Raw genomic sequence first — 23,736 nt, forward strand, 5'->3', positions numbered from 1 at the left:
CAAGCCACATTCTCCAGTACATATTCTTTCAGAATAGAGATAGTATTTTGGTCTCCATAAACTTCACTTCTATCTCATTTCTTTATTTATGTAGAACTTGTGCAGAGAAGAGGGGTGCTTCTTATTGGTCCTGCCAAGACTTAAAAACATCACTGATGAAAATAACTGGACATTCCACAAAAAGACAAAATACAACCATCCAGACACTTTCATGTGTCCCAACTTTTATACTCATGCAAACTACCTAGATTGTTGGAACTTACGACAAAAAGATGCAAGAAAATGAGGCAAAGGTCAGGTTAACAAAGTAGCATGGCCTGAACACGGAAACCTCAATGCAAAGGTTATTTCTAGATGAAGTAGAACACAATAATAAGAAAATGTCATGCTAACATAAATTCACCCCATGTATCTCTCTGTTGTAATGCCTCTGCCTTACAAAAATCACACATTTCCGTCGTTAAGTATAGTTAAACCAAAAGCACAAATGAGGACTAGATTTGCCTGCATGTTAATTTCCCATCCAGGAGCACTACTCTCCATCACTATTAGGAAGGCTTCAGGGATGTCCTATTTTCTAATATGTCCTTTAGTTCCAACAAAGAATTAGAAATAACTGGAATTCATAATCAACCTTTACAGACAATTAAGTTACTGCTCCAATCTCTAACTTCATGTTCCTTCTTACCAAGAGCATCCATTGCATGAGACCAAAGAAAAGGAGAGACTAGGCAAGTGTGTTGAAAGAAGCTGAAGTTTATGTGACATATTTGGCTTACTGGTTAGATCCAATAGAAAGACTCTATTGCACTTTTTTTCTGCCCTGCTGACAAGAGATGCTCTAGTGTTGGAAATCTGGAGAAACAAAGATTTAGAACTATCTACAGTAGAGTTGAGAAAGAAAGGTCATGGTGAGCATGAGAGTAGGCATCTGGGGGACCTGGTAACAGCCATGAAGAGGCACTCTCTGAATTACGCTTTAGAAAATAAACTTAACACAGGAGTGCTTGGGTGGCTGGGTGGGTTCAGCGTCCAACCCTTGGTCATGAACTCATGGACGTGGGATCCAGTCCCACGTGGGGCTCCACACTCAGTGAGGGAGTCTGCTTGAAGATTCTCTCCCTGTGCCCCTCCTCCCACTCATGCTCGTGCTCTCGCTCTCTATCTTTCTCAAATAAATAATTAAATAAATCTTTAAAAAAAGAAAATAAACTTACACGAAGTTATCTACATTGTAAAGAATGAACCTTTAAATGCTGCTCAAATAGCCCAATGGCTTAAATGGTCTAGCTTTAAACTGGCATGATGGAAAACAAGGGGAGAAGGGGTACAAAGACAGTTAAAGGGTAAAATCTGTAAAATTTAGTAACTGATAGCCTGTTGAGTATAAGGGAGGGACAGGCCGAGAACAGCTTCAGTTTCATGCTCAGGAAATTGGACAATAGTAATGGCAGCAACAGAAAAGAGGAAGAGGCAGAGACTGTTGGGGTGAGGGATGCTTTGGAGGAAGGACTCTGCGATTGAATCTGGAGTTCCAGGGAAATATCGGAAAGGAGAGGTCCTAGAAGACATGGAATATTATGAGTGATATAATGGACCTGGAGATATAAACTCACCTGCGTCAGTCCAGAGCTAATCCGTGAAATCTTGAGAATTAGTAAAGTCAACAAAAGAAGCATAAAGCAAGAGAAGAAGGGAATGAAGAGGGCTAGAGACACACACTGAGATTTTTAAATGATAGAAGCAGCCATCATGCAGCTTACTTAATAATTGTAGGAAACTGGAAGTTAAAGAACTAGTAAAATAAGACCAAGAAAAAAAAAAAAGAAAGAAAAGAAAAAGAAAAAAGAGAGAGAGAGACAGAACAGAGAGATACAGTAAATAATGTTTATCATGGAAATCAAATAAGAAAATATCGAGCAAAGGACAGTTTAACAATATTAAATAGTATAAAAGCTAAGCAGAATAAAGAAGAAACAAGGATGTGGTGTGTGGGTGGTCAATTGTGACTGAGGAAGTGCTTTCAGAAACATGGTGAAAAAGTTAAAGTAGTTTTGAGTGTTAGGTACTGCAGACAGTGAGGGAACTCAGTTTAGAAGATAGGATGACTCCCAGTGTTTGAAGGCAGGCATGGAGTCAAAGGCAACAAGACCCACTTGTATCAGGCAAACTTCAAATTAGTTTTTAAAAAAGAAAGAAGGGCGCTTGGGTGGCTCAGCAGGTTAAGCCTCTGCCTTCGGCTCAGGTCATGATCTCAGGGTCCTGGAATCGAGCCCCGAATCGGGCTCTCTGCTCAGTGAGGAGCCTGCTCTGCCCCCCTCAACACTTCCACCTGCCTCTCTGCCTACTTGTGATTTTTGTCTTTCAAATAAACTTAAAAAAAAAAAAACTTTAAAAAAAAGAAAGGTGGAGGGTGGGGAACGCATGGATGGCTCAGTAGGTTGAATGTTAGAATTTTGGTCTCATCTCAGATCATGGTCTCGGGGGGGTGGGATCAAGCCCCATGTCGCGCTCCATGCTCAGTGTGCAGTCTGTTTCAGATTCCCACTCCCTCTTCCTTTGCGCCTCCCCCTGCTCGTGCTCTATATAAATAAATAAACAAACAAACAAAGATCTTTAAAAAAAAAAAAAAAAAGGAAAAGGAAAGGAAAGGAAAAAATCCCAAGGAAAGGGTCTAGAGCCCAGGAAGCATTTATCTTGAAAAATAAAATCAGAAGTAGCTTCCAATTAATTAATGAACTACTAAGCTATACAAGGCTATCCAAAAGGATTAACAGGGTGAAATAACCTTTTGTTTAGGCAGTGATTTTCAGATGCAACACTGAAAAGCTTTGCTGTTAACCTCTGTTAACAATTTGGTGACAAGTTAAAAAAGGAGTAAAAAAAGAAGTATTCAACATCTTTGCAAGAGATGTTCTACAAGTGGAACAAAAAAATATGATGGCTGATGACACAAAAATCACCATGAGCTTTAATCGGACTAGACCAGACAGAGCAGGCATAAAAAAAAGGGCACTGTCACTAATTTTTTTTTTTTTTTTAAGAAAGAAAGAAAGAAAGAAAGCAACGTTCAGGCAGAAAGATGTCCCTCTAAACAGCCATAATCACGGCACTGTGCTGAGAGTGCTACGGCAGCATGTAGACAGTATTTTTGTCAAATAATGTGAGTATGTCTGACAGTTATGTTCTATCACAGGCTCTGTCCTTGATGATAAGAGTAATCTGGAGGGGCAGGAATAGAAACTGAAGGATCCCCCCTATACACCAGAGAAGAACACGGAGATATCAATCTCACAAACCCGCGTGGATGACTCATTGCCACAGGCCAGGCAACTGGAATAGAGATCAGAACAGAAATCTAAATCAACCTCAACCAGGCAGGCAAGGTCTAAAATTACAACCTAAGTCTACACAACTAAATGATAGCACAAGGGCATCGCTGAGATTACTCCAGCTTCAACATTCTATAAGTTTATAAACCTTTATCTTTCTTTTTGCCTGATAAAAATCAAAAGAAACCTAACATTAGAAATAAATTTAACAACTGGTTTGAAAATTCAGGTGAGAATTACAAAACCTCCCTGGTTTTATATTAGCCCAGGAACATAAAAAGAAATTAAGCTAATGACTATGGCCATATGTTTATGCTATGCATGATGATCAGGGTGAGGGCTCAGGAGACAGGCAACTAAGGTTATATCCTGGTTTAACCACTGCCCATTGGGGTGACCTACAGGCAGCTATGTAGCCCTTCCTTGCCTGGGTTTCTACCTATCAAATGAGGGTAATAACATTACCATATCATAGGACTGTTGTTAGGATTATGTTGTGATTTATATAAATCACTTACTCAAGTGAATGACATGTTATGTACTCAAGGTGAAATACTATTATTTTATCACCATATCAATAATTCAGATTTGATCTCTGCATGCAACCCATCATACCCACAATTGGGCACATTAGTTCTTAACTAAAGGATTTCATAGAATTTGAAGGGTGTTCTAAGAAGGTGAGACCTTGACGTGGCTCTGTCACAGGAGAGAAGGATGGACCGAGGGAGGAGCACCAATGGGGAGCAGCCTCTAACACTGAGACTGTAACAGCGGAGAAGCTTAGATCTATGTCAGGCCAACAAGAAATCAGAAAGAGCCAGAGCTCTTCAGTAAATCTACCTGGCTTATGAGTTAGCTGCTTCGATGCTAGGGAATAGATGAGTCTAGTAACGCAGTAGAAAAGTTGCCAAGAGATAACTGTCTATTTTTTTAGCCCCAGGAGCTAGAAAGATCTCGAGCACCATCTAGACCCAGCAGCTGCATATTCTGGCAGTAGTAACTCAATGACAGTTGGCTGTATTTGTCTTTCTGACAGTGTAGAAAGATTTACAGACTAAGATGTTCATATCAGAGTGAAGTAGACAGCAAGATAAAGGCAGCATACTGTGAACATCCTAAATGTTCAACCAAATATCATGATAAAATAAAGTGATAAAATCATGCAGCCATAAGATGTATTTATAAATGATACTTAATGTACTGGAGGGTGGAGAATCATAATAAATATTGAATAAAGAGTATAAGTTCATATTTTTAAATATATATTTATATGAAAACATCAAAATAGTAACAGCAGTAGACTCAAGATGGCAGACTTACAAGAGAATTTTTTCTTTTTTGAACCTTACCACATCTTCTAAACTCTACATAACATTCTTGTCTTAGCTTAACAATTAAGCAGTATTTTTTTTTTTTTTAAGAAAACCAAGAGGAAGGCATGAAGTCACTGAGAACATTTAGCAGTGAAGACGAAAGGGTTGGAACAGGAAATCCCTCCCTCTCTCCCTTGCATTTTTCTCCCTCTAAGCTTCTCCTCTTCTGATGGCCATAGAGACAAGCATTATCAGGTTGCCCAAAATACAGCCGGGGAGAGGAAATGAGTTAGCAGTGGCCATGTATTTATCCATGTATTTACCCATCTTCACCCTCTTCCCACCATTATTGACCATAATGGCCATAGCAGTCTCCTCTGGACCAAAAAGGAGAGCTTACTTAGCATAGAGCTGAGGGAAAGAAAGGAGCAATGTCTGCAGTAGCAACAGTGAAATGTGGTTATCTCCTCCCATCCCAAAGAAGTATCTTTCCTTTCCCTCACCTCCTCCTCCACATAAGGACACCATATATGCAGTAAACACTCCTGGATTTTCCCCTTCTCTCTTTCTTTCTCCAATGACAGGAACTGTGTCTGTGTTGTTCTCCACTGAATTTCTAGCACAGGGCTTGGCACACAGTAGGAGTTCGACAAATATTTGTGAAATGAAGGAATTAGTTCATCCAATCACCACGTTAGACTTAGAGCACAGATAAGGAAGAAAAAAAATGAGCTCATAATCCAGAGGGAAAATGAGGATTGGTCATTGGCCCTAAGATTCTTTGGAGACCTGCAGGTCTAAGAGGGGGAGGAAGTATGACGGAGAGAAGCAAAACCAAAGCAGAAGACCAAGTTTACTAACACAATTTGTTCTCCATGGATAAATGTCCCTAGTAGCAAGCGCTTCAAACCCATCCATTCCCCAACCACCCTCAATGTCCCCTGGCCCCTCACACACTGATTACACATCAGGCTGTAGATCAGGGCTTGCACTTAACTGACTGCATTTGGCCAGAGCCTTTCCTATGATCCTTTGTCTACACTAGAATACATCAAAGAAAATAAGGAAAGGAAAAAGCACTTCTTTTTTTTTTTTTTAAGATTTTTATTTATTTATTTGATAGACAGAGATCACAAGTAGAAGAGAGGCAGGCAGAGAGAGAGGGGAAGCAGGCTCCCCACTGAGCAGAGAGCCCGATGTGGGGCTCGATCCCAGGACCCTGAGATCATGACCTGAGCTGAAGGCAGAGGCTTAAACCACTGAGCCACCAAGGCGCCCCAGAAAAAGCACTTCTGCTTTTTACATCTTGGATTATTTATATCTAACATCCCAAAAACATATGGGAGAATTAAGTCTCCTGAAATGCATTAATATAAACAGAAAAACCCATGATACCTTTTGTCCTACTTGACAAGATACATTTAATATTCAGTCACTAGTAATACTGCTGCTCTCAACTGTATTTCTCTAAGTAAATAATTATTTTTCTTTTGTCATGATGGAAGTGAAAGAAGTGCTTAATTAAAAGGAGATGCCAGGGACGCCTGGGTGGCTCAGTTGGTTGAGCGGCTGCCTTCGGCTCAGGTCATGATCCCAGCGTCCTGGGATCGAGTCCCACATCGGGCTCCTTGCTTGGTGGGGAGCCTGCTTCTCCCTCTGCCTCTGCCTGCCACTCTGTCTGCCTGTGCTTTCTCTCGCTTCTCTCTCTATGACAAATAAATAAATAAAATCTTAAAAAAAAAATAAAATAAAATAAAATAAAATAAAAATAAAAGGAGATGCCAACATTTTCCTTTATTCTTTTATTAAAATATAGGGTGTGATTCTGTGCCTTGCATAAATCCAATTTGTACTGATTTTCTAGAAAGAATATAGTGAAAGCTATAATGGCAACATGTCACCCAGTGGCAATGATTGGAATGACTCAAACCCAGAGAACAACATATTGGGTTTAAACAGAATGACAGTTGCACAGGATCAGATTTACCTCTACTTGCTGCAGCTCCTTTCTCCTGTGTCCAGCTCCCCTGCAAATGTCATTAAGATAGCCCCAACCTCCTATCAAAATACTCTGTTTGCTCCCTTCCGTTTGGGCACAGTTAGGTTCTTTATAACACAATGTGTCAGGATAGATACCTAACACAAATTTTATCAACCTATGTGAATATGTGGACAGTAAAAAGTTTAAAATAAAACCATTAAACAATATGACATTTTTACTACTACACATCGTTTCACTTGATCGATATTTATTAAATATAAAGCACTTTCTTGTAGCAGAGGATCAACCAGATCTGGACCCTGAACTCAAGGATTTAAAGGGTAGAGGGTATGCCTTTAAAGTCAGGTCTCCTAACTGGAGCCCGAGAACCACAGACAGTTCATGAACAAGCTTTCAGGGGCCTATAAATCTCTTAAAGTGAACGTGATGGGTTATATGTAGGTATGCGCATTTGGCAGGGTCAGATGTTTGATAGCTACCAAATTCTCAGAAGGACTGTTGGCCTCAATGAGGTTAAGAACCACTGAGTTGGAGCTTTCAATTTTCGAAACATTCCTAGTTGCTCAAAACATTTTTGGGGGGTTTTTCCTTTGGAATGTTTCAAAGCCTAGGACACTTTCTGTGAATAATGTCAATGATGACAAGTCTTTGGAGAAGAGCCTTCAATTTTAAAGTCATCTAAAAACATGGCAGAAAAATACGATAGAAAAATACTCAAATTGTGAAGTTTATTTTGGTTAAAATAAACATATACATAAAATAATGAGACTAATTTTCTTGGAGGACTTACAATAGATTACAGGCTGTTCATTAATTGAAAATCACAAGGAAAAGCACAATACAAGCACTAGTACCTTAAGGATAATTATTAACCAAGGTGGAGGAAAAAAAATCACAGTTTATTTTCCTCATGCCTTGAACAGATATTCATTGAGTGCCTACCATGTACCCAGTACTCTTGTAAGTGCTAAGAGGAGACAAAAATCCCTGCCCTCATGGAGTTTCCATTCTACCGTCTTTTTTTAAACAATTCAATTCATCTAACATGTATTACTTAACTATGAATAAAAGTAATAGAAATAAAATACAAAATAAAATAGAAGTTTAAAAGTATGTCATAGAGAAAATAATGTTCAGGTGGAAAACTATTAATAGCAAAATAGAGCATCGTGTTTAGCACGCTGGTAAAAATATTTGGTAAAAATGAACATACTCATCATAACCAAAACATAAAAAAATAGAGTAAAGAATAATGATATTAGGTATTTGACAATTCCAAAAACTAAACGTTGATTCATTGTTCTAAGCAAAAGCAAAACAAAAATTTGGGGAATTTGGGAGCACAAGGTCATAAGATAAGATGGAAGTCATGAAAAATAATGTAAACAGGCTCTGCACTAAGTTTACTTACTTTCTATAAATTATAAGGGGTTGCCAGAGCCAAATCAGGAGTTCATGGAAAAAGAATTTCTTGGCCCAGGCCTCAATAATGTTCCTAAATGACATGAGTAAATCAGTCGTCATTCTCCTCTAATCTGAACACTTCAGGTTATTTCTAATACATGTACGGTACACATCGAAGAGCCCAGACATGGAGTTTTCTGACATTATCCTTTACACACACAAATAAGATTTTAAAATTATAAGTGGTTTATAAAGCATGCACAAATTAACAGTTAATGGAATGGAATGGAAAATATAGTGGAAGAAAGTCTTGATCCGTAGGGTTTCGCTGGAAAAGAAAGGAAATTACCTTCTGCTCTCCTTTCCCCATCAAGACTACCCACCAGCCCTCCACCATGTGCCTCAACAACTCAAATGGCTGAATACTGCGGATAAAAGAATGAACAAGGAATCTTCAAGTATTCTAGCTTGAGCACTAAGAAAATCACCTACTGCCTTTCAACCAGAGCTGCCATCTCAAAGGTTTCTCGGCAAAACTTACGAGATAAGAAATCTCAAGAACAAAACCACACACTCAAAAAGACCTTTTAATATGCAAATGTTGGAGCAAATTTTATTTTGGAATGAAGACACTGTAACAGTAAGGGACTAGTCTGCTCAGTATGATGATATAAAGAAGTTATTTTTGTTGGGTACAGAGAATATTAGTTGTAGAATTGTTTTTTCTTCCTCTTTCAGATAGGTAGAGGGTCGTTGAGATGGAAGCCAAGGCACTCATCTGGGGTGATACAAAAGATCGGTAGATACAAAAGAGCTGGCAGAGAACTCAGGAGAAAGATTCACCTATGAAAGGGAAGGTGAGGACTCTAGAATTGGTGATATCGAAATAAGACTTTAACATTTTTGCTAGAGGCCATCTAATGCCTTCATGCAATCTTCAGGACTGAAGTTGGGCATAGTTGAACATATGCAGATCAAACTGAAATGCAAACGCTTCCTTGGGGACTGGGTAGAGATTTTTCTTCAGGTTCTAGCGACTCAGCAACCCCAAATCAGATCTATGTCAACGAAATCTTGTGATTCAAACCCAGTCAGCTCTGCTGTTTGGATTAGGAAGAATTAATGCCTTACTAAGTCATGAATTTTTCCCTAATTTCAATGCTCATTCTACTCACATAAGAAAGGAACAGTTTCCAATACTTTACTAAGTCATGAGTTTTTCCCTAATTTCAATGCTCATTCTACTCACATAAGAGTAGAATCTTTTAAGAAACTGCTCACATTCGACATAGTGGCAAGTACTAAGAAATTCCCATTTGAAAGATGAAGATAAAATTTAAGTCACTAGGGGCACCTAGGTGGCTCAGTGGGTTAAAGCCTCTGCCTTCGGCTCAGGTCATGATCCCAGGGTCCTGGGATCGAGGCCCACATCGGGCTCTCTGCTCATCAGGGAGCCTGCTTCCCCCACCCTCTCTGCCTGCCTCTCTGCCTACGTGTGATCTGTTTCTCTGTTAAATAAATAAATAAAATCTTTTTTTTTTTAAATTTAAGTCACTAATATCAGGAAGGATTTTACAAGTAAAAATTTGTTAAGAAATAAAATTTCTTTAGGTGAGCTACTTAAAGAATCTGGTTTATCTTATGACTTTGAAAAGATTTAAAAAAAAAATTTTAGTCTCTGAAGATGCCAAGTTTCTAAGGCAAACTGATCTTAACAACAACAACAAAAAAAAAGGGCTTCTTTTCTTAAATTATACTACCTGGCAAAATGACCACATTTTCATTTAGATAGAACACAATACTCTGAATGCACAATCGTTAAATATGATAGTGACGAAAGTTAAGAATGGGGCTTTCTTTCACTTTGTGGAAGAAAAAGTTAAGACATCAGAATGATGGTATTTGAGTACATAAAGGAGTCATTGAGGCAGCATTAAGCACTCTTGGTGTAGGAAGATGAGAAAGGACAGGATTCCTGTTCCAGGAGGTCAGATAACTAGATAACCATGGCTAGGCAGATAAATGGCCCAGGCTGAGGTGACCTGCCAGATAAAGAGCGTTCCTTGCCCAGAGTTAGCTCCAAGAAAAAGAGCCACTGGCAGAGACCTTTTTTTTTAAGTACAGTTACATTGACATTTTTACATCTTTCTCTAATGTCCAGGGTCCTCAAAAGCCCACATCTCAGGCTGTAAATGTTCCCTTATCACAACCTCTTCATCTTGTCTTTATCTAAAGAAGAACTAGCCAACTTCAATGGATTATAGTTTTCAAATAAGATAACAATTTTAAGTGAGATTGAATATAGGTTATCAGTGTAACACATGATGAATAGGGATTATTAATGTAACACATGAAAATCATTATAATAAAATTTTCTGCCTCATTGATAGTCCCATTTCAGAAAAGTGGGATGACTCACTCCAATGTCTTTTTAGCTAATTTGAATTTTTCTCTATTCCATAGTCAATAATTCTCTCTTGTACTCAACTGACCTCATGTCCTCGAAACTCAATTTCTTTTTTTTTTTTTAATTTTTTATTTTTTATAAACATGTATTTTTATCCCCAGGGGTACAGGTCTGTGAATCAGCACTCACCAAAGCACATACCCTCCCCAATGTCCATAACCCCACCCCCCTTCTCCCAACCCCCCTCCCCCCAGCAACCCTCAATTTCTTGGAAAAGGTCTTATTAAAACACCAGCAAAAGCAGTAATTAGTAATGCTTAGTGACCTTTTCCCATCCAGCACTGGAGAAACCAAATTTTCTTTTTTCATAATTTCATGGTATCCATTTTCCTTGACTTGCAGCCAAAAAAATACAATACTTAACCTGAAAAGGATCTGCCAAGTAGCACCAAGAGAGGTCTGATAAATATTTTATTCTTGTTCTAAATGTAACTGGAGTCCACAAAATCAAGCAAATTTCAGGAGACTTGAAAACTGGCAAGAATAACATTACTAATGTCACAGTTTTAAAATGCCATCAATATCTCATGAGATTTCCAGAAAAGGTCAACCAGAAAATAAAGATTTTCAATCCTTTGGTCTGCAATTTAGTAGAAATAATTTATTTGTAGCATTTGTTTTTCTATTTAAAAGTACTTTTGTGCATTTGTCTTTTCTAAGCTACCACCGGGTTTTAATCATTTACCAAGTTTTTCACAATAATGTTAAAATTTTATTTCCGAAAGTGCAAGCTACTATTTTTATTTAATATCACTTGAGTAATTAAGGTTTGTTCTCTAATTTATCGATTTAATGGAAGTGTTAGATAGCACTAAATCTAGGACTGGCTCCTCTGCGTTACTATATATCCCTCCAACTTCTGAAACATTGATAGTTACCTTTGGGTGACACTATTGTGATCTGTCTGATTTCAATTCCTTCATACCTCTACACCTTCTTTCTCCGCAGTGGAAGCCACTTAATCTCTCCTGGATATCCAGTCTTATCACAGGCCCTGGACCAATAGCATTTTCATGAGAGGGGAACTTTAGCTCAATATGGAGCACCCAGACAGCGAGTCAACCTTGTTATTAGTCCAACTCTGATAACTAACTCTTTGGCAACGTCTTAATAACCAGGCTTCTGCCTTGTTCCTGAAACCAAGCTTCAGCTGATCCTCTAGATATGGTTAACTGGGTCCCTTGCTCACTTCCTTCTCTGCCTGGGTCTCTGTCTTGATAAAAACTATTACATTTGCTCTATGTATACCCCAGACTACCTTACTGAATGGATTTCCCTCCCCAAATCTGTAGCTGGTCTTGGTCCCACAGCCCATCCCATCCATCGGCAACCTCTTCTACTCAAGGGCATGTCTAGCTCCAGCTTCCAGAATGGATTCAATAAATTTTAGTGTATCTATATGATGGGAAACCATGTAACGAATTATGTTATCTTAGAATACTTAACAAAATGGGAAGAATACAGAAACAAAATTGTGTTCTGATTTGTCAAGAGTGGTGGAATGGCAGAATTTTCCTTTTCGAATCTTTCTCTCTACCACTATCTCTATCTCCATCTCTAGCTCTATGTTTTTTATTTGGTCCTATGCTTTCTAAATGTTCTAGATTAAGCATGTGTTTGTTGCTTTTAAAATAACCTTAAAAAAAGAATTAGGATGTAAAATAATTTTAAAGCATGAGAGTACCTTCAAGTATAATAACGTATAACACTTTTAATGTCTTAGTTAACCAACAGTGATGATTTCTCAAAAGAGATGTGCTTAATGCTACCATCTCTTTACCTCTGCCTGGTGCCTGCTCCTCTCCCCAGAATATTGCCCCAGCAGGTTTCTAAGCTGATTTCCTTTTCTTAAGGAAAAAGCTAGCAAGTAAACAAACAAATACACCAAAACCCAAAAACACTGTATTTAATTACCCTATTCAAATGTAATATGCTGCAGTAATCTCCAGCTGTCTAGTCCCGACAGAAGATTTTTTTTTGCAATTAAAAGAATCAGACACTTTGAGAATAGACTGAGAAAACTGTAGGTATGCTCCAAATTGCAAAATACAAACTCACCTTCAACTCATACCCAATCAGGTCAACAAGAAAGAATTAGTATAAACCCTTACTAAATGCTTACCAATGTTGACTACCTTTATATTAATTTACCTATGAGGACAAAATGAATATATATGAATCCTTATGACAAACCTCTTCAGAGATAAAAGCAGTTTGTACAAGGTGACATACCTATGTGATGGCAAATACAGCTGTGACTGACTCTGAAACTCATTTACTTTCTGAAACACTCCTCTGTCTAAGGATTCTGCTAATTCAATTAAGGGACGCCTGGGTGGCTCAGTGGGTTAAAGCCTCTGCCTTCAGCTCAGGTCATGATCTTAGGGTCCTGGGATAGAGCCCTGCGTTGGGCTCTCTGCTCAAAGGGGAGCCTACTTCCTCCTCTCTCTCTCTCTCTGCCTGCCTCTCTGCCTACTTGTGATCTCTTGTCAAATAAATAAATAAAATCTTAAAAAAAAAAGAGAGAGAGCACAATTAAATGGAATATATGTAAAGTACCTTGCACTGTGCTGGGCACTGAACAAGTGGTCAATAAATAGTAGTTCTTTTTATAGTTGCTGAGAGGTTTTTTTTATACATCCTCACTTCAAAAACAATTAAATGTGGGGCAAACATATCTAAAATGAATTTCAAATATCTATATCTTCTGCTAATTGAATTAGCTTGTTAAGAAAATACAAAACAGCATTTCCCCACATAATTCCTACATGCTGAATTCACAATGTGGTAAATTACTGTTTATTCAGAATGATCAAGAAATAAGGCTGCTTAGCATTGCTACTTTAAAATGTATATGTGGACTACCAGCGTTTTACATGGCACGCCATAAAATCCCCAAACATCTACTGAAAATAAGTTTATCTCTCTGACAGTCCAGAAAACAATTCAGAATTTTTCACAAATTATGATCATAAATTTCCATGATGGTCCAAGTTGAGAAACCATCAGCAAAGATATTCAGTAAACTGTGCTCCAGAAAACCCAACTTTTACTTCCTGTCTTACAAGGATCATTGCTATTGGATGCCTTCAGTTTAAGCCAACGGAAGTATTTTAGATTTCTTAATTAAATATATTCAGGACCAGACCTCAAGCAATATGAGTCTAAACAAAACCATAAAATCATCAGCTGCTCTACGTGGTTGAATCAGAGTGTGTATGAATTCTCAACAGTCTAAAGCACTCTTGGGAGAGGGCAGGGGTTCATTCTCAAATCTTTTTGATCTTACAACAATGCTTGGTTATCTGCATATCACATATATTAGACAAACAACCACTGGTTAATAATAGTAGCCCATGCCAAGTGGAAGCTGACTGCTCTCTTCTTTGGCTCAAGTAAGAATCCAGGTGTTCAGGGCGCCTGGGTGGCTCAGTGGGTTAAGCCGCTGCCTTCGGCTCAGGTCATGATCTCAGGGTCATGGGATCGAGGCCCGCATCGGGCTCTCTGCTCAGCGGGGAGCCTGCTTCCCTCTCTCTCTCTCTCTCTCTGTCTGACTCTCTGTCTACTTGTGATCTCTCTCTGTCAAATAAATAAATAAAATCTTAAAAAAAAAAAAAAAAGAATCCAGGTGTTCGGAAATCAGTCAGAAAGGTTATTTTCCAACTACTTTTAAGGCCACTTTCACCTTAAAGCCAATCCTACTTTCTGCAGATCTCATCAAACTCACTGGTTCTATTGCAAATGCTACCAAATCAGTTCAGGCGTTGAATTTCAAGAACAGTATCATGTGAGAGGAGCGGTCTCTTAGAGTACAACTAACCACTGTGCTGGACATTGTGAAGTCAGTCATCCGACACCAACATCACATGGAGCTCTCGCCCACAGAAAACTGTTTAAGGGGACACTACATTAGGCCAACAAGATCAACTCACTCTTAGGACTCTGGTGTCACTATTTTCCTCTCTCCTAGGTAGCTACAGTGGACTACAGTTGAGATGAGAAGGGCTTCCCATCCCACAGCCAGACCTAGGCCGGGTCTAGAAATATGGGGTTCAAGTAGGGTCTATTATTATCCATTATTGCTCAGGTACAACCTATTATTAATCAATATATCCTGAAAGCCCAGCTTGATGTTCAAATACCCAGAAGGGTATTTTAAAAATTACAGCTATAGTACTAAGAGAAAAATAACACCATTAAAAGGAAATTAAAAAGTCATGAGGACTCAGATTCGTTAGGTGAAGAGTGAGGAAGTACTTCAAATATTATCTAGTAGTTATATTAACTCATCTGGAGGGAAAGATAAAGATTCTGTTTCGACTTGTTAAGCTTCAGATACTGATTCGGCAAACAGTTTAGGAGAAAATTCAAAGCTTCATTATGAAGTATGTGTGTGTGTGTGAAGTATATTTGATAGGTTGCCTTCATAGAGATGACAGCTGATACACTGAGAATAGAAAAGGACAAGAAAGTGTGGACAAAGGAAACAGGTTAAGAGCAAAACCTCAGGATATGCCCGTATTTATTAGGTTAAAAAGAAAGGCAAGCACACGAAGAACTGTCGAGTTAGAGGGGAGATAGAATAATTTGTGCCTTAAAAGCTAAGGAAAGCAAACATTTCTACAATACAGTTCTGTGCAGTAATTTAAAAATGCAGTGAGAAGGATGTCTGGGTAGTTCAGTGGGTTAAGCCTCTGCCTAAGGCTCAGGTCATGATCCCAGGGTCCTGGAATCGAGCCCCACATCGGGCTCTCTGCTCAGCAGAGAGCCTGCTTCCTCCACCCCCTCTACCTGCCTCTTTGCCTACTTGTGATCTCTCTCTCTCTGTCAAATAAATAAATAAATAAATAAATAGATAAATCTTTTCCCAAAAAATTCAGTAAGAGACTGAGGAAGATGTTAACTGAGAGAAGACTGAATCTGGCAATGTTTTGATCAAAGCACTTTAAGTTACAAAAGAATAGTCAAGGGAGGGAGGATTTATCCTGAAAGGCAATCTCATGAATGAACGTGAAGTTCAGTCTTACAGGATGTTCAAGTGAGAAGCAACTCACACCAAAGCCACCCTCTCAGAGTCTACGAAATGAATCTCATTTTCAATTTTTCTCCTGAGTAGTTTCGTCTCCTTGTACACAAACCAATATGGTTGCCTGACTCAAAAACAATTTACAGGACTAAACAAAAAAACCACCACAAACTGAAACTTTCCTGTCTTAATAGAAACTCAGTCAAGAATCTGACAAGCTGATCAGCTGTGGTTCAGCTAACGAGTTGATGTCCCATGGATCATGCACACATTCTGAGGCTAATCAACTGCAGTAGGAGTCAGTCACAGGGTGTGATCATGGCCGCCAAGCTTGAGCGGAGGCAACAGACTGAGACAGAATTCCGAAAGCCTATGTGAGAGGGATGGACTGGGGCAAAAAAAAAAAAAAAAAAAAAAAAGAAGTTTGTTTCAAGCAACCTAAAAGTGTCTGTTATAATTTAATCAGTTTTTCAAAGCATGGAGGTTTTGAAACTAGATTGAACTTAAGTTTTGTTTTTTCCTAAATATCAGTGGCGTAGGAGACCAAAGAACTTGAGGACAACTATATAATTACTAACTATGAACAATATGAAAACTACCGTATAAAAATGATAAGTGACCAGAAGGAATAAAAATGCATTTGTAGAGGAGGGGACATTTTTGCCAACCTCTGAAAATGAGTAGGATTTCCCCCCATTTCAGCAAGAAATGGGGAAAAAAAGAGGGACAGAGGTGTTAAGACCCCACTTAGAAGACACTGTCTCTGCTGCTAGGCTGAGAGCGCCTGAGGGTATGAAATATTCTCTACTCGCCTCTGTAACTCTAGTGCCTAGTAGAGTATCAGCCACAAAGCAGCACCTCAATCAATATTAATATTTTAACATTAAATATTAATAAGTATAAATAAATAAGGGGAAGTATCAGCAAAATTATGAGAATGGGGTCTGTTCATAAGACAAGTATATCTAATACTTGAAGAGTAGTAAGAGGTATAAATGGAAGTTTAGTGTAATGTAAGTTCATGACCATATTACGAAGGACACTGGTCATAAACTAAGCATTGGACCTCAACATTGGACCAGAACAGTATTACTGCCTTGGAAATAGAGAGTAAATTATAGGTACAGATATGTCAAAAGCTCCCTCAATTATTCCTCATCTGTAATACGAAGCTGGCAAATTCTCTCCAGCATCTTGGACAGCTGCTATGAGAACCAAATTTTAAAATGTGTGTTAAAAATGGTGTTATTAATTTTTGTATCCCCCACAGTATGCATCAAGGAACTTTGCCCAGTAAATGTTAAATGACTTTAATTTCTCTGTAAACTATGAAACTATTCAAATGTAAGAAATATTCAATCCTTACAATTACTCATTCTATTGAAGTTAGTAGGTAGTCAATAATGATTTGTTGCACTGAGTAATTTTTTCATCTTGGCATATATTTTCTACAAATATTGCCATGTAAATTCTATTCCAGAAGCAGACATTGAAAATCAGTGATGTATAAGAGAGTCAATTAGAAACTGGGGATACAAAGATGAACCAGTAATTATTCCCTCCCATAAAGAACCTATAATCTAATAAGGGATGTTAGGTATCTACATAAATACATATAATACGAAGGAACACTATGAAAATAGAAATTTGAGTAAAGTACCCTGGTGTGATAGCTATCTCCAAGATGGTTGCCATTAATTCCTTTTCTCTTTGTGTGCCCCTGTCATTCTCTTGACAAGGAATAAAACCTTTTCCCTCACTTCCTTGCATTTGGGCTGGCCTTTGAATACGATGGCCAACAGACTACAATGAAAGTAACAGTACGCCAGTTCCAGACCTAACCTCTAAGAGGACCGGCAGCCTCCATCTTGTTCTCTTGGAGCCCTCAGCCTTTGTATTAGAGGCTGTCATGCTGTGAGAAACCAAAGCCCTGAAGGACAAGGTACCATGTGGATAGGAAAAAAGGCCAAGAAGCACTGAGGTGCCAAACTTGTAAGAGAAGAAGTCATCTTAGAAACCGACCCTCCAGTCAGCTACTCGAGTTGACAGCATATCCAGTGAACTATGTGGCTGAGCCCTTCCTGAATTCATGACCCACAAAATCATGAGTAAAGTAAAATTGGTATTTTAAGCCACAAAGTTTGGGGTTAGATTTTCAGGTAGCAACAGGGAAGTGAAATATGTGGAGCCACAAAAGAGAAATTAGTTCCAAAGTAAAAAAATAGGGAAGAATTCATGGAAAGGGAGTTTCAAAGAACAGATAACATTTGGATGCAAAAGGATAGATAAACTGTATTATTTTTCATAAAGAGACATGAGCATAAAGTAAATTACAGAGGTGAGAAAATCTATCATATTTAACTAATGGTGAAAGAGTTGGGTTGATTAAAATATGAAGCATATAAGAGAAAATTTTGAGAAATTTTTAGTGGGAATAAGATGTGTTCAAGATAAAAAATGTGTTCAAGGTAAGAGTAAGGTATCAGTACTACATCCCGCAGGGGCGCCTGGGTGGCTTAGTCATTAAGCATCTGCCTTCGGCTAAGGTCATGATCCTAGGGTACTCGGATCAAGCCCTGCATCTGGCTCCCTGCGCCTGTACATTTTCCCTTTATTGATTTTGCTTTATATCCTTTCAACATAGTCACATCCACTGACTACTAATGTATGCTGAGTCTTGGGAGCCTTCCTGGTGAATCATCAAAACTGGGGTTGGTCTTGGGGACCTCCCAACATAAGAGATATTTTACTAATAGTTTATGAGATGGATTTAAAGACTGAGTTAATTATTGCCAAAGAGAGCAATTAGCAAAAAGGCTACTGCAATGTCCAAGAGAGACATAGGATGGTAGCAGTTGAAGCCAAAAGAGATAATTATGTGAGTGTATTTTCCAAAGGGAAACTTTTAAAAACTTTTAAGGTAAGACATTAGGTTATAAAAGGTTAAAGAATAAAGGAGAACTAAGGAAGATGAGACACTAAATGTAGCCTACTCTTAAACAATGATGGAAAACAGTAAGAGAGTATGGGTAGTCTGGTTATAAGAAAATTACACTAGAAGAAGTGGCTATGAGTATATTTTGGAAAATCAGATGGAAATCTTGAAGATTCAAGAGGTATTTTTGAAAGAAAACACTGGGAGATAGACTTAAGAATAGAAATAAGATAAAGAATATAAACTCAATGAGGGCAGGGACATTTGTGATTCACTCACTAGCCTGTTCCCAGCACAGAAAAGACTACCTAACACATGGTATGCACTCAGCAAATACTCAACACATGGTCAGGAAAGAAGAAAGATCACAGGAAAAACAGACAAGTCTTGAAGTATGAAAGACAGAACGGAGAGACACCAAATATGATTACCTCATTTCTCTCAGTAAAGTACAAGGGTAGAAGGTGTGGAAGAAGATGGTCTTTGAAAAGAAGAGGCAATGTCCATGATCACCTCTCTGGGGAAATCATTAGATAATTAATAAAAGATTAACAAAGATAAAGCACTGTCTTCCCACCCAGATTTCTTCTTTAGATTAAAAAAAGTCAAAAAATTTTAAAATACCGGGTGCCTGGGTGGCTCAGTGGGTTAAAGCCTCTGCCTTCAGCTCAGGTTATGATCCCAAGGTCCTGGGTTTGAGTCCCGAATTGGGCTCTCTGCTCAGCAGGGAGCCTGCTTCCTTCTCCCCCCCCCCCTCTCTGCCTGCCTCTCTGCCTACTTGTGATCTCTCTCTCTGTGTGAATAAATAAATAAAATCTTTTTAAAAAATTTTTAAATACCTTTAGAATATATATATAACATGATACCTAGTTGAACTGAACTGAATCAACACCTTCTTTAATAGTACTCATAAGAAAATAAACCCTAGATAAATTCCTTATCTCTAGGCCTAAAATCTGATGCAAAAGCAAAACAATACTCTACTTTTATCTTAACCCCACCTACAATGGCTGTACCTACAAACAGATCTTCACTTGCACTAGGAGAGAAAAGGTACTTTCCATTACATAGGGTGAGATTTATTGACAGGTTGTCAGTAGTGGTCTTAGAATCCAAACCAAAGTGTGGAAACAGTCAATTTTGTGTAGAAGTTGCAAAGAGAACTGCTAGTATTTGAAAGGGTAACACCAAAAATTAAGCTTCAGTTTATTTTTTAACAGCTTTGAAAATAGAACACTGAAACTCGGTTTATATTCCTACATTAAACATTACTTTCCTCCTTTTTCTGAATTACATATCACAGAAGGTGTCACAGATGCTGGGCTACACATCCCAGATCCTCCCCTTCAAGGCAGGTGGACTTACGTCCCAAGCTGCTGCGAAGGTTACCAGCTGACAGCTTTCAGCCCTCTCAAGAGTGGCCTTTTTCTGAAGAAAGTTGCCTCACCCAAGGTCATGCCCCTACCCAAAGCAGCCATAGTCCAGTGGTTGCTTGGGAGGTGAAAGATTTACCTGTTGTTCTAAGATTAAAATGTAAATGGATCTATGTATTGCTATTTTCACAATTTCAGCAAGGTTGTTATTATAGGATAACCCCCCAATTTTTTAATTAAAAAAAATGAAATGAGAGAAAACATAAACCCTGCTTTTAAACAAAAATATTCCAGTTCCACAATTAATTATTACATGAGCTTGGGCAACTTTAAATTCTTTAACCTTCAGTTTCTTCGTAATTAAGTAAAAGATAATAATACCTTTCTTATTAGCTTCTTGTAATAATAACCCAAGGTGATGTATAAAAAAGTACATGGTAAGAGCTCAACAAACAGCACTGCCCTTCTCTCCATTCATTATCAATGGGACAGGAGTTTAGAATGGCCTTCCCATAGCAGCCGTTCATTTGCACTGATGGTGCAGACTCCTAGTAACAAATTCCATGTAATTATAAAATAGCTGTATGGCTAATGGATGATCAGTAAGGTAAGAGAAAGTATTCCTCATACCATATAGAATCTCATATATAATAGGAACTTAGCACTCACTGAGCATTTACAACACACCAGGTATGAAGAGTTTTATATTTTACTGAATCCTCAAAACTAAACTCTGAGATAGGAATCATGTCTCTTTGGCAGACATCAAACTGGTGATGCCGAGAAAGGAAGCAAATTGTTCAAAGCTACACATCTATTAAGTGGCAGAACCAGTATTTGAACTTAGCATTTCTGCTAGATCTAGGCTGTCATATTATACTATAGGATCTCTTCCGCTTTACTCTTCTTCCATAGGCTGGCTCCAAATAGAGGCTACCTCTGGCATCCCAGCCATCCAAAGACACACAGAACCATCTTAGGGACCAGAGTCTGCAGTGCAGAGCAGAGAGAAGGAGCCCACAACACCTGAAATGACCTTGGCTGCAAAAAAATGGTCTCATCTCCAAGAGGACTATCTAATCTGCAATTCCACACCCTCTTTGCTTCCATACCTAGTCCGCGGAGTCTGTTTTCTCATCACTGTCGTCTGTGAGTACATTGGTCTTTTCCTGGGTATTGGAGAAACCCCCACCCTCACTCTGACCCCTAGTAAGTTTAACTTCTGCTGCCCCTTCCTGCCCTCCAGGCATGGTGGTGACAAGCACATCAGAGTTGCTGGAGTCAGAGGGCTTGTCTCTCCTACAGAAGGGGCCCCTGTTCTGGAATCCCACATGTGCACTGGCTGAAAGGCATGGCCACAAAACAGATCAAACCCAAAGACTCTTGGTGTGCCTTCTTAAAGATCATATTTGGCTAATTTCCTATAAAAGCCCCTATATTTGCCACCAAAGTCTGCCCTCTGGCTGTTTAATCTTTCAGGATGCCATTATCACAACCCATAATAATTTGTTTTAATCAGTTTTGTGTGCACTGCAGGAAATACAGCAGGAAGAAAAGCATATTCTTTATGCTTAGCCTGTACTAATCATTACCCTCCCCGAGGTAATGGCTATTTACAAGACATGAAATAACATTTTCTCCTAGAAATCTCCTCTTGAGTAATGGAGTCTAGCTTTGTCTCAAGGATTAGTGCTGATTGCTGCTTTGGGAGAGATGGACCTCAGATGCAGCCATTCAACCCCTCATGGAAAACAGGTGAGGCCCCCTAATCTCTATTAAGAGCAAAGGAACAGTAGGGAGGGAAGTTGCATCCTATCCTTCTTGAAGCTCATGTGTTGACAACAAGCCTACCTGGGTGTGGGGCACCTTGATCTCGGACAATGTGCTTTTAGAGCCAGGATTGAGTAGGACCAGTACACACAAAGCTGAATTGTTCCCACCAAAAAGAGGCCATGGGGCCACCCTGCTCTCAAGTGACTATGTTTGCGGCTAATCCATGACGTGTTTTCTGGCTCACTGCTTTGCCTTCAGAAATGGGATGGGATAGGAAAAGTGAAACAGTAGGAGTGGAGCAAGAATATGGGAGATGGCTGAGGTGGTGGTTTGGAAGATTCCACTGGAATAGATACTTCCCTACCAAAAGAAATGGCTGTCTCTCAGGGAGGACACAGGGTCAAGATCACTCATCATCTCATCAACAGAAGCCTTTACTAGAGGCAGTGAAACTAGCATCGATTTCTGGAAATGCTAGAGAGAACTGAGCAATAGTTATCCTTAAAACGAATATTGTAAATTTTTCAAAATGACTTTTTGGGAAAGTGGGTTTGAATGGATTTTTTAAGACTATTCAGAATCTGTTTATCTAATAAATAATTAGCAATAATACAATGTAATATTAAATAGCTATCTGAAACTCCCCACAGAAACTCATAAAAGCCTTTTAACTAATGAGCAATAGACTAATAATGTTTTCATAAGAATTATACAATTATTTTCGCTCTTTGCTGCCAGTATGGGTATATTTGAGCTCCTTTTACTAATGGAAGAGGCTAATCGTACCATGTTTCCTTTCTTAGGACAGATTTGGATGGCTAACTCCTTAGTTTTATTTGTTTTGTCCTGGAATCTGTATTACATTTTCATAATCAGAATTATCTTCTATATTATTGCTGGATTCCAAGGAAGGTAATAGAGATAAAGCCACAGAATTTTAGAAATGGGTTGCCAGAGTCTCCATGTGAAATGGAAATTCAACTGATCCATTCCCTTATAACCATTCTCATAACTACTCTTTTTCCTTTTTTTAAGATTATTTATTTATTTCACACACACACACACATACACACACAGCCAGAGAAGGAGCACAAGCAGTGGGAGTGGGGAGGGATAAGCAGGCTCCCTGCTGAGCACAGAACCTATTGTGAGGCTCCAGCCCAGGACCCTAGGATCATGACCTGAACTGAAGACAGATGCTTAACCACTGAGCCACCCAAGTGCCCTGTAACTACTCTTTCTTAAACCAGCCTGAAAAAGGCAGTAATTGCTTTGGAGAATTTTGTTTAGCTGATTGGCTGGATGTTGGCTCTTATCTTTTGCTGGAATTGATTACTAAACGTTTTGCTGAAATTGATTACTAAAATTCCAGATCACAAGAAGTATATTCTGTCATCAGTATTGAGATCTCAGTAATTTGGGAGTTATTTTTGTCAGGCTTAGAAATGAAATATGGTGGTAAGGAGATACTGAACTGTATATCTAACCTTTGTATGTACACACACACACACACAAAAGCAAGAAATACATAAACCAAGCTCTGTCAAAAATGTTTCCCTTTTTAAAATGCATGACTCCAGAATAAATAAAATCAGTTCTTAATAAAATGTAATATGACTGTTGATCTATCTTTTTTCCTCATTTATCCAATGAAGCTTATTTGTATGGACTCAATAATTTAAACACACTCAAATTTTACATAGGAAAGGGGCAAAAATATAGAACTCTTCTTCTTTTTATAATGAATTACAAAAAACCTTAGTTAGACATTCAAGGAGAAAGAAAAACTGTCCAAAAACTTGAATGAGACCTTTGTATTTTTAAAAAGCACACCAAATCAAAATGGTCTTCTTATACTATTTCAACCTCAGCATCGCCTAACTAAGAAAAATACTTTCCATAATTGATATGAGCTCTGGTTATGAGAGCGGAGAAGTGAACGTCTTTATTGTGAGTCTTCGTTTTCTTCTTTAAATATGTGAAACAAATAGTTTGCCTGTTCTCAGATCTTAAAATCTCCCACATATCACTGAATTTAAATAAAGTGCTATATTCAGCACATTCCACAAGACGGTGCTCTATCCCTAGGAAGAAAAGCTTCCCCTCTA

The 23,736-nt window shown here is 38.5% G+C and overlaps 1 protein-coding gene across 3 annotated transcripts in view; it reads right to left on the reverse strand.

Moving 5' to 3' along the window:
- TMEM117 (transmembrane protein 117) overlaps positions 1-23,736 on the reverse strand; it is a 500,039-nt gene that overhangs the window by 431,042 nt on the left and 45,261 nt on the right. The gene's annotated exons all lie outside the window — the stretch shown is intronic.

Source organism: Mustela lutreola, chromosome 8, assembly GCF_030435805.1.
Source record: "Mustela lutreola isolate mMusLut2 chromosome 8, mMusLut2.pri, whole genome shotgun sequence".
NCBI lineage: Eukaryota > Metazoa > Chordata > Mammalia > Carnivora > Mustelidae > Mustela > Mustela lutreola.